We start from the raw sequence: 2725 nt of genomic DNA on the forward strand, positions 1-2725 counted from the left end.
AAAGCAGTTCATTAGGACATAAACAAATAATTTAATGCATTTTATTTATTTATTATTTAATTATTTATTGACAAAAAGAGCTTAATAAAGACTTTTTCCTGCTGAAAAAAAATCAGACAGTACACCAGCACGACCAGCATGTTGTTGTGTTTTGGTGCTGGTTTGCTGTGACTGATCACCAGCATGGTCATCAGTACAGCACCAAAACACAACAACATATGCTGAGTTATGTGGTTTATTGCAAAGATGAGTAAATGGTGACAGTATTTCTGTTGCTCTAAATAAATAATAATGTTTATATCGTAAATGGATATTAGCAGCGTTTGAATGTATGTTATCAAAGTTTGTCCTGCATAATGTGCGATGCGCATGCGTGACTTTTATTATGAAGTGAGCCGGAAGTGGGCGCTGTCTGCAGTGAGCAGGAAGCGCGCGTGTGTGTGAGGGAGATGATGGAAGCCACACGTAACTCTCTGCCGTCTCTGCCCAAACACTCGTACTGGTTTGATTTCTGGCTCTTTCTGCTGTTTGATATCTTCTTGTTTTTGATCATTTACTTGATCATCCCGTGAGCGGTGAGTTACGTTCACATATTCATTCACACACGATCACATGACCGTGACGTCATTCACACACCAGTTTAGACAGCGCACGTATCTTACTGAATCACTTCTGCCTGTGTGCTATAAAGTCATTCAGATCACTGTTACAACACCTCTACATAAACCACGTTTTAAAAAAATATTTAGATGATAGAATTGTGTGTTTTTCTACTTTATATGTGAATTATTAATTTTCCCTTTTTAAAAAACAACCATAAGCTGGTGGCTGGTTTAGAGTGTCAGTAACTGGTTTAAGCTAGATCTCCCAGCCTGGCAAAGCTGGTCAAGCTGGTGGTCTTCCAGCCTGACCAGCTAAGTCCAGTGTGACCAGCATAAGTGACCAGACACAGCTAAACCAGCTTGCTACACTAGCAAAAACCAACTTTTTACCAGCTCACCAGTTTTAGCTGTCTTTTTCAATGAGGTTTATGTGAGTCTAAAAAGACCAGAAATTAAAGAAATTAAAAAATATATATATGATTTACTCACTCTCATCTCTGAGGTTCATGACTTTCTTCAGCTAAACACAGAAAGATTTTAAGTAATGAGTAATTGATCATCAGAATAAAGCATTAATCAGCCCGTGGTATAATAAAGATATATTGTCACTGTACAAACAGTAATCATACAATTAATCTGAACTGAATGATTAATAAGCAGAACTCAAATCTCATTGGTTCTTACTCATGAGAAATGAATGTGATCATATATGTTGCCGTATTTAATCAGACGTTTGTGAGTTTAATGATTTGTTTATTTTGTTGTATTGTAAACTGTATACTGTATTCTTTTTACAGATCTCAGAGTCTCAGAATGAAAGCTGGAGATGGTCAGTGCTGTTTTCAAACATTACACTTCATGTCTTGTGTAAGATAATAACTAGACTTCTTTAATGAATAAGCAACAATAATAGGCTCAGAATAATAATAATAAGAATATAATAATGATTAAACAATACTCCAGTATCTGTCAATCATAAATGTGTCTGAAGATCATCAGAGGAGATGGGAGAAGAGTTCAGACGGGTAGAAAGTGATGCTTATTAAATAATGAAGTGAAAGCGTATAACAATACAGTACAAGAGAAACCCTGTTCATTCATTAAGTGTCTGTGTTTATAGATCTGTTTATACAGTAAATATCTTATTTAAATCACATCCACGTCTTGATCATTACGGTGTCAGTGTTCACTGGACGCATAGCAACAGAGAAATTCAATCCCCTCCTTCTCATTGAATATTTTCACTCAGAAATGCTTCACGTTTGAGAGGTTACATGGGTTTCATGCTGACCAATCTGCCATTATTATTATTGATCATGAATGATGATAGTAGTAGTATTCCTGTTATTTATTTGTTGTTTTTAGCAGGAGGGGAATGGCATCATCTGGATCTTCAACACAGTCCTGCTTGACTGATGACACTGAATACTGCTTACTAAAGTCAAGTGCACTAACAAAACTACATCAGACCGTTTCCTATGATTCCACAATACAACACATTCCTGCACTGAGAGGAGATGATCGACATGTGACCGGAGGTTTTATTTACATTGTCCTGTAATAAGAAAGAAAATGATTAATCATTATAGCGTGTGTATGTATGAGGAGAAATTAAAGCCATGTGACTCACCCATGATCATGTGTTCAAGCATTTTTACTCAGGAGAAAAGATTTTTTATTATACAAAAACAATAAATACAGAAATCACATTTTGCTCAATGCCACACGAACAAGAGATATTAGTCATATGTTACCAGAGAAGAAAGAAGATAAAGAGAGAAAATAAAATTACAAAAAATTGAGTACTTTTAAAATATGACACGTTTCAGACCTTTTTTGTTTTTTACTTTTTCCAAAGGGGTACTGTATAAGTTGAAATCATTCATAAAATGTGACAAAATTGGTGTACAAAGGGCCCATTTTGTTTTGTGTATATGGTATTTTCCTAATGCAATAAATAACTGTATATGTTTCATCATAACTTTCCAAATGATCTCTCTCAAAATAGAAAAAAACACATCATCAAATACACCAATTTCTAGCACTCGGCCCAATTTTCTGCTAATATAATTTTCCGCATCTACAATGCTAAAACTGATGCAAAATAGTTTTGCTCTGGAGTA

General features: G+C 35.0%; 1 long non-coding RNA gene across 1 annotated transcript; it reads left to right on the forward strand.

Moving 5' to 3' along the window:
• Positions 1-380: 380 nt before the first annotated feature.
• LOC129451651 (uncharacterized) lies at positions 381-2238 on the forward strand. The gene is made up of 3 exons (XR_008646835.2): positions 381-575; positions 1400-1431; positions 1968-2238. It is a non-coding gene; the product is annotated as an uncharacterized lncRNA (long non-coding RNA).
• Positions 2239-2725: the final 487 nt, after the last annotated feature.

The sequence above is a fragment of the Misgurnus anguillicaudatus genome, chromosome 21, assembly GCF_027580225.2.
Source record: "Misgurnus anguillicaudatus chromosome 21, ASM2758022v2, whole genome shotgun sequence".
Lineage (NCBI taxonomy): Eukaryota > Metazoa > Chordata > Actinopteri > Cypriniformes > Cobitidae > Misgurnus > Misgurnus anguillicaudatus.